Source organism: Amblyraja radiata, chromosome 11 (assembly GCF_010909765.2).
Source record: "Amblyraja radiata isolate CabotCenter1 chromosome 11, sAmbRad1.1.pri, whole genome shotgun sequence".
Taxonomy (NCBI): Eukaryota; Metazoa; Chordata; class Chondrichthyes; order Rajiformes; family Rajidae; genus Amblyraja; species Amblyraja radiata.
This window is the reverse complement of record NC_045966.1, coordinates 54,716,095-54,725,050: the sequence shown is the minus strand read 5'-3', so window position 1 is coordinate 54,725,050 and position 8,956 is coordinate 54,716,095.

The following is an 8,956-nucleotide window of genomic DNA, read 5'->3' as shown; positions in this document are numbered from 1 at the left end:
CCTCTCTCTCTCTCTGTCTCTGCCCCTTTCTCTCTCTGCCCTCTCTCTCTACCCCCCTCCCTCTCTAGACGCGCCTGCAAGTTGGGGGCTATGCGTCAGTGGATAGGGTGGGGATGGGGTAAAAGGAGCCAATGAATAATATTAATATAATATCAAGGGGGGTGGTTAGTGTGTGTTTGTGGGGGGTGGTTAGTGTGTGTGTGACGCCGAGGGAGAAGGAATGGGTGATGTTTCAAGTCGAGACCCTTATTTTCTAAACCAGCACCTGCAGTTTTCTTACACATTCAATCATGGCTGCTCTACCTCTCCCTCCTAACCCCATTTTCCTGCCTTCTCCCCATAACCCCTGACACCCGTACTAATCAAGAATAGTAAGATTAAACGAGAACTTACCAGTTTGAAGTTTGATCCTTATTTTATGAGGAGGAACGTTGAGGGACTACGTGAAGAACCCGCTTACGACGCATGCGTGTCATTCTTCAAAGCAGCGGTGTGGAATCACAGATAACTATAATGACTAAACATAGTAAGATTAGACAACAGATACCAGTTCAGACTATGATCAAGGGTGGGAGCGGAGGGCACGTAGTCCCTCAACGTTCCTCCTCATAAAATAAGGATCAAACTTCAAACTGGTAAGTTCTCGTTTAATCTTACTATTTTACTTCGGAGTCACGTGAGTGACTACGTGAAGATTTTAAAGCTCTGTGATTTCATGCCGTGGAACGAGTCCATGCATCACATCTGCCTTGATTTTTGGGGAGAGTAGAGTTAACAACATTAGACATCAATACGATATTGAAATCCTACAGTAAAATTATGAACACCAATTATTGCCCCTATTTATGGGTCTATTATATTACAGAACTTAAATTTGTTTCTGTAAATGTTTCAGGTTCAATGACTGGTTTGTTATAAAGTCGTTGGAAAATTCCTCCGTTGGCCATCCTGCTGTCTTGAGGATTTGGTCCATTGGTACGTCCAACTTCATAGCTGCTAATGTAGCTGCAGCCCTGGTGGAGTGAGATTTGAAATGCTAGTTCCCACTCCAGCCTATTTAGGACTTGTTTTAGCCATCCAGAGATGGTCTGGACTGTCACTGTTTTAAATGGCTGTTAGTAGCTGATTAAAGTGACATTCCTCCCCTCTGATGATCTTAGTATACTTCAAGTATGATAGTAAGTGTGTTATAATACAGAGACGACCATCTGTAGGGTAGACCCTGAATTCTGTTTTTTAGGCCTGCTGACCCCTGTCTGTTCTGTATGACTATTACACTGATGTAAACCATAAATTCCAGATGAATTAATCATGTTGTCCAACCTTGTTTTCTGTGGTGACTGGACCCTTGTGGCGTGACCAGGACCATCAGCATGACTGTTTTCATAGTCAGTTCCCGTAGGAACAGAGCTGTAGCTGGAGACCAGTTTCTTAACATGGTCAGTACAATGCTCACATCCCATATTTGGGAGTACCTGGTTCTTGGGGCTAATTTTAAAATGCCCCTCATGAGTTTGTTTACCAGGGTTTGTCGCAACAGAATGCTGCTCTGTACCTTCATTCCAGCATCTGCAGTTCCCTTTTGAACACCTTCAATAGGTATATTGACAGAGCACCTCTGGCGCAGTTGATGGCACTATGACTGAGCCTCTGATCGTAATGGAGGCTTGCCAGGAATTCCAGAACAGACGGGATGTTCATAGATCTGTGGGTGATGATTGTTGTTGTGACAGTACTTCCCATTACTAGATGATACCAAGTACTGATGTTTAGGTGGACTGTCTGTGACCCGCTGAAATAATTCCGCATTCGGTCCGTCAGTCCCAGGTGTAGAAGAGGTGCTTCCAACTCTAAATAAATAGGTTAATATATAATAGTGACGGGTAACTCCCCTTGTTGCGGGAAGACCCAGTAAGTTAGGTCTATGATGGATGGTGATGTATGGTTCTGACCCATGTTGATATCACCAGTACCTCTGGTTGCATAGGGCAATCAGGTATTATCAAAATTCGAGACGTGAAGTCTATAGTTTCTTCCTAAATAACCGACTGATGAGGCAAAAGGGAGGGATGCATAAATGATCCCCCAATCAGCGAAGATACATCTGAACCACTGCCCCAGGTTCTGGCTCCCAAGAACATAATTTGATAACTGGTAAGAGCATGGATGTGAATAGGTCGTTATCTGGTGTTCCATACCAGCTGTTCCAGCAATACATATTTTATCCAACATCCATACAGAGTGTTTAGACTTAGCGTGACCTGTTGTCTGCCACTTAATTCAGTTTTCCTGGTAGTTGGAAGCTGATATCCAATCTCTATCTGGATACGCTATTAATCCAGATTAATAGAGACAGTGACTCTAAGACTATTGCCTGCGTCACAGAGTGGAGGTACCCGGTGAACTCACCGCGGCGGATGCCAGCCCGTGTCCATTGTGTGCTGCTAGTATTACATGTATGGCTGCAGGCAACAACATCTCATTCAGACCGAAAGGTCTGATTGACAAGAAGGATTCAATTCAATTCAATTCACAAATATTGTTGGCCAGATAGTCACATGGTGTCGATATGTTTCTACCCATATGGTTGACATATGCTACCCCGGTGGTGTTGTCAATTTGTAGATTAACATACTGGTGATATAACCCAAAACAATTTGACTTAAAGCCATGACTAGCTCTCACTTCCCCAGGTATATATGCCCAACGTTAGTAGTGATGCCTCCTGAGCATTCCATCTCCCCCACAGCTGGAGATGGAATTAGTAGCATCCCAATCCAAGGCCCATCAGTATGTGGTTCCATAGACGGATAACTGTGTTTGGTTGTTTCATAAGTCGGTCAGAATGACCCCCACATAATTTCTTGAGTGACGCGTGTAGCGCTCTGTACTATGATTATGTAAAGGTCCGATATCATGTGGCTGTCACACAGCCCCTAATGCCAATTATTCTACTACCAGTCTGATGGCTGGTTTAGTTCCCTGGAAGCCTCCATAAAGGCTGTACCCTTTCTTACGGCAAAGTTACTGCCATGTGAAGTGTGTTAACGGTGGATCGCAGACGATCTGTTGTGTTAAATACATCTGTGGGCACCTTCAATTAGTCCTATATAGCAAGCGTATTTTAATACCATGCTTGCCATGTAGTACCCTAGGATCAATCCCTTAGTTGCACCAAAGGTTCCCATTTGTAATGAATATAAAGTACGAAGTATTCAAATTAGTCAATCTAAGATGAAGTGGCAACCACCTCTAAATTATGAGAAGGATATTTAGGACACGAATCCCTGTGATTCGTGTGGATGTCCTCCATAAGTCCTATAATATATGGGCACTGTAGTTCAGTATGCGCTTTAGTTGTTTCTTTCCCTGTAAGCATGAACATTCAGTTCGGTACATGCTGAACTGGAGGGTAATGGAATGAAGAATTCTAAGGTATACCCCTGTACTTCTGAATTTTAAGTGTCGGTAGAATAATTCTATGCATACAGATAGATCTGTTATCCACTACCAACCTCCCTGGTTCCTATTAGTAGGTTAGTTACTATTTCGGCATCCTCCGTGGTCGTTGAGGTGCCGGTGTCTGATGAGGGTAGCACATTTCTCAGGAAGTAGTTTTTAAGACGTTCCTTAATGTGTCCCAGAGTTCCCTCGATGTGAAGATCTTTCTCTGTTAAGATAAGATGCCTCCAAATTTTAATATTGGAGGTTGGGAGGTTCCAGGTTTTCATCTGTTAGGACTTAGAACATTCTTTCATTTCAATTCCCTGCCCTACCATGTTTAGGTTGATACTGGGAACATTCAGGTTTTGCAGTTCCCTGATGGTAAGTGTTTTCCCATAGGGTTTCCACACCCTAAGTGTACTAGGGGTATGTTCTGCTCCCCTGTTCAAGTGGAGCCCAAATTTGACCCCTATACTCCCCTCTGATGAGGGAGAACACTATGCAGCCCTACAAGAGGTACTGCTGTAGGACTTACTAGCTGCCCCTCTGTGACTAGTCTCCATCTCATGGAGCTGCCACTTCCATGCTCCAACAGCCGCTCCAGCTGGTCCCGATGCTCTCGGGCACCCTACCGGCTCCAGTGCACATGATCACTGGCCATCGCGGCTGCTCCTGAAGCCGTTACTCCTGAGGTTGCTCCTGCTGCAGTTCCTGCAGCCACTCCATCCGGCTCCAATGCTCACGGGCAATGGCCGTCACGGCTGCTCCTGTTCCAGCTCCTGCAGCCAGCCCAGGATTGACTCTCGGTGTTCCCCTCTGATGAGTGAGAAACTCTGTGCCGCCCCACAAGGAGTACTGCTGTGGGGCTTATTAGTTGCCCACTGTGGCTTTGCCACTTTGGAGTATTTCCACTCTGCAGCCCCACAAGGGGTACTGCTCCTGCAGCCGGTCCAACCGGCTCCAATGCTCTCGGGCACTGGCCGCTCCCGGCTGCTCTTTATCCTGCATGCTGCAGCCGCTACAACCGACCTCGGTGCTCACGGGCACCGGCCGTCACGGCTGCTGGTCATGCTGCAGCCGCTCCAACCGACCCCGGTGCTCACGGGCACTGGTCGCTCGCGGCTGCTTGCCATCTCCTCCAGTCGCTCAAACCGACCCCCATGCACACGGGCACTGGTCGCTCGCGGCTGCTCCTCTCCCGACCGGCCGGGGCCGGCGCGGGAGCGAAGTCGGGAGCGAAATCGGGCACAGCTGTCCCCATTACGGGAGATCAGCGTGCCGTTTGCTGCTGCTGCTGCCGGCTGCCCGCAATTTTGCAGGTTCTCCCCCGCCAGCATTCTCGCTCCTTCCAGCGCCTCGGACCCATGTATAGGTCCGTGGGGCTGTAGTCCGAGTCATCGGAAATGACTGCTCCAGACATGCTCCACCGCTGTCGGCGTGCTCATGGAGCTGAAGTCGGCTCCGGCTCCCGTTTTAAGGGAGATAGCAGTGCCCCGGCCGTTGCTGGCTGCCTGCAGTTCTGCAGACTCTCCCCAGCCAGTTCTCATCAGCCTTCTGTAGAAAGAAAAAAGGTAAGTAAAAGAAACGACGTTCCCTCACCTTACTGTTGCAGGTTCAACCCCTGCCGTTTGGGAGGAACGTCCTTCCTCCAGCAATGACGAGTTCGAATGCGTGTAGCGTAATGACACGCATGCGTCGTAAGCGGGTTCTTCACGTAGTCACTCACGTGACTCCGAAGTAAAATCTATCTATCTCTGCCTTAGATATATCCACTGACATTGCCTTCCACAGCCTTTTGTGGCTAAAGAATTCCACAGATTCACCACCCCTGGTATATAATGTTCAAGTGCCTGATAATTGCTGGAAAGGACTGTTCTTCAACCTGGCGGTTACGGTTTTCAGGCTCCTGTACCTTCTTCCCGATGGTAGCAGAGAAGAGAGTATGGCCAGGGTGGTGTGGGCCTTTGATGATACGAGCTAACTTCTTAAGGCAGGACTTTCTGGCATTCCCTTTGGTCATTGGGAAGGTGAGTATGGGTGATGTGGCTAAAGGGATCAGGGGGTATGGAGAGAAGGCAGGTACGGGATACTGAGTTGGATGATCAGCCATGATCATATTGAATGGCGGTGCAGGCTCGAAGGGCCGAATGGCCTACTCCTGCACCTATTTTCTATGTATCTATGTATCTATGTTTCTGGATATTCAAATTGCCAAATCAGGACAGGATGCAACCTGGGCAGTTGTGTTTATGGATTTTGGGGAGAAGATAAAGCCAGGCCGTGTGGTGCAAGGGAGCAAAAAGGCTGGAGGCTGTGGAGGGCAGACAGCCGGAAGTGATATATTGTAAAAGGTCTGTGAGAATATGACCTGGTGCTCATCTGTGGGGTCATGGTCCAAGGATAAGGAGGAAGGTGTGACTGGTCTGAAGAAGGGTCTCGACCCGAAGAGTCACCCATTCCTTCTATCCAGAAACGCTGCCTGTCCAACTGAGGTAATCCAGCATTTAGTATCTATCTTCGGTGGAAACCAGCATCTGCAGTTCCTTCCTACACATAATGCAACCAGCCAGTATACTCTACCGTACTCCTGTAGAAGTGCGATCTTATTCATTGACAGACCAAATCTCTTCAATCTTATCCAGAAGTGAGATTTCTTTGTGATTGCATCGATGTACCAGGCCCAGGAACTTGAGGCTGTTCATTCTCTCCAACGGCCTCCCATCAATGAAGACAGATTCATGGATCCCTGGCTTCCCCTCCCCCCCTTGCCTCTCGAGGTCAATAATCAACTCCTTAGTTTTTCTACCATTGAGAGCAAGGTTGTTGTTATGGCACTATTTTATCAGATTTTCAATCTCCTCCCTATACTGCCATTCATCGTTATCCATTATTCAGCCAACAATGGTAGCATTGTCAGTAGAATTAACGATGATGTGGCACAGTGGCTGGCTACACAATGCCTGGGTATAGAGAATGTATAGCAGGGGACTGAGCACACAGCCTTGCAAATGAGGAAGTTAAGGGCCTGTCCCACTTCGCGATTTTTTTCACAGGATTGGATTCAGTGAGTGTAGACTGAACTCCCCTCTCCCCTCAATCCCCCCTGCCGCCCCCATCCCTCCTTCTCCACTCCCCCCTACCCTTCTTCCCTCCCCCCTTCTTCCCTTCCCTTCCCCCTCTTCCTCCCTTCTGCCCGCTCCACTCTTCTCTCCCTCACATCCCCTTCTCCTCCTCTCCCTCCTTTCTCCCATTCTCCACCCCCCCCCCCCCCCCACCTTTCCCCAACGCCCCCCCCCATTTGTGGACCCAGCCTGCGACCAGCGATCCCCCACACACTATCCCACGAACGCCACGGACAATTTATACAAACCTGTGCACCTTTAGAGTGTGGGAGGAAACCCAAACCCAAACCCTAACCCTAACTCTAGGTTGATAGGCTTGGTATAAGTATCAATTGTCCCTAGCGTGTGTGGGATAGTGTGCGGAGGATCGCTGGTCGGTGTGGACACGGTGGGCCGAAGGGCACTGTATCTCTAAACTAAATGTGACACAGGCGCCCAAGGGGTTGGACTCAAACCCCCAATGTTCTGCCTGCTCCTCATGGGAACTCAACTGTTGGCCACGAGTTGTCCCAGAGGCAGATCTCTTTTCCAATGGTCTCTCCAAACCCCCAGAGGCAGCGGGGGAGAAAGGGGATGTGAGGGGAGGGGGGGAGTGGAGAAGGGGGAGAAGAGTGGAGCGGGGAGAAGGGAGGAAGAGGGCGGAAAGGAAGGAGGGGGGGGAGAGGGGAGGGGAGAAGGGTAGGGGGAAGTGGAGAAGGAGGGATGGGGGCGGCAGGGGGGAAGAGGGGAGAGGGGAGTTCAGTCTACACTCACTGATTCCATCCCTGTGAAAAGTTATAGAGACGGTGATTAGATCTGGAAGCGGATCAATACACCTATAAATAAAACTGAACGACTCAGACATCTTTTAATTTGCACAATTGATTTTATTGTATTAATTTTAATATATTAATGTTTAAAATCCATGCATTGAAGGAGGAATATTTTACAGCCCATCATTGGCCCCTAACCCCAACCCTAACCCTAACCGGGCATCACCCACAGGACAGCACACGTCAGCGTGTGGCAGGGAGCATGACATGATGAGACACCCAAATGTCGCCCCTGGATTTTGACTATTCCAAAATCCTGGGGTGACAGGGAAGCACCGCGCGTTACCGTGCGTCACTGCGTCCGTCGCCTAAATGTCGCACAAATGTCGCACAAGTGGGACAGGCCCTTTAAGGAGTCATTTACATAGGGATGAACAGAGACTCAGTTATCTGTATTTGATGACAAGTTTAGGAATGATGGTGTTGAATGTGCAGGTGTGGTTGATGATGAACAACACATTCCTTCTCTCTAGAGATGCTGCCCGTCCCGCTGAGTTACTCCAGCATTTTCTGTCTATCTTCGGTTTAAACTAGCATCTGCAGTTCCTTCCTGCACATTTAGCCTGAGGTCGGTGCTGTTTTTATCCATGTGGTCCAGTGCAGAGTGAAGGCGCAGGATGTTCACATTCGCGGTAGGAGAAATATAGTGGGTCTAGGTCCTTGCTAAAGGCAGAAGACTGAAGAGTGACCTTGAAGTTGTTTATAAAATCATGAGGGGCATAAATAAGGTGAATGGTCACAGTCATTTCCACAGAATAGAGGAGTCTAAATCTGGAGGTTTTGCTACAGCTTTTTGTGTCTGTCTTCGGTTTAAACCAGCACCTGCAGTTCATTCCTACTAAAACTGTAGGATACAGATATAAATCGAGAGGGGAAAGATTTAAAAGGGACCTGATGGGCAACGTTCTCACGCAGAGTGTGATGCGTATGTGGAATGAGCTGTCAGAGTAAGTGGTAGAGGCAGCGACATTTAAAGCTCATTTGGACAGATACCTAGATAGGCAAGTGGGGCCAACTCAGTTAGACAACTCGGTAAGTTTCAACCTAATTCTGTGCTCTATTGCTCTCTGACTATAGAGAGAAAGTTTGGAAAGTTTCACTCTAAAATCCCACAGTGATTGAAGTGGAGAAATCCCTGAGTGTATGGAATGGTAGAACTTGTGCGGAGAGTAGAACCTTGTGACGGCAAATATTGTCCTTTGTGTAAGAGGTGGTCTGTACCTCATGAGGAACAGGAATGGCTGAGGCTACTGACAACTCAGTGAAGTGCATCCATCGTACAGGATGGGCTTGGCAACTGTAAAACATAGGGTGCTTTGCTAAGTTGCCATGCAGGAACCCAGTGCCAATGTTAACACCAGTAGGAGCATGCTGCTTGAATGACCTGCCTTTGAGAGATGAGGTATTTCATAAAATAAATAAGTTTGGAGGTGGATTTGACAGTTGCCAGTCAAGCACCCACCTGTCCAAATATGGCCAAGCTTCAAGTAACCCCTGCATCCCTACCCCACCCGTCGTAACAGCTTCAAAGCCGTCTTGTTGAATCTCATTGTCTGTATGTCATTCTCACCTCGGCCA